The sequence below is a fragment of the Nestor notabilis genome, unplaced genomic scaffold, assembly GCF_000696875.1.
Source record: "Nestor notabilis isolate BGI_N333 unplaced genomic scaffold, ASM69687v1 scaffold29290, whole genome shotgun sequence".
Classification (NCBI taxonomy): Eukaryota; Metazoa; Chordata; class Aves; order Psittaciformes; family Psittacidae; genus Nestor; species Nestor notabilis.
The window spans coordinates 794-1,058 of record NW_009912923.1 but is presented as its reverse complement, the minus strand read 5'-3'; positions in this window follow the sequence as shown (position 1 = coordinate 1,058).

The window sequence follows — 265 nt, the reverse complement described above, 5'->3', positions numbered from 1 at the left end:
GCGGTTGTGGGCGGGCCGACCGGTGAGGCAGCAATGACACATTGCTGGCACGGAACGGGCGTGCGTGTCCCTGCCCTGCACAGCTGCAGCCTGGGCTAAAGAAGGCTGAGGCTGCCTGTGGTGGTGAGGATAATGGAGTGTGTCCTATGGCAATGTGGCCTCCTGCCTACCAGTGTGGTGTCTGCTAAGCACGGCCGGGAAACTGTCGGGAGGAGGATGAGAAAGGCCAGGGTGAGGTGAGGGGAGGCTGGGAGCAGGGGGGGGA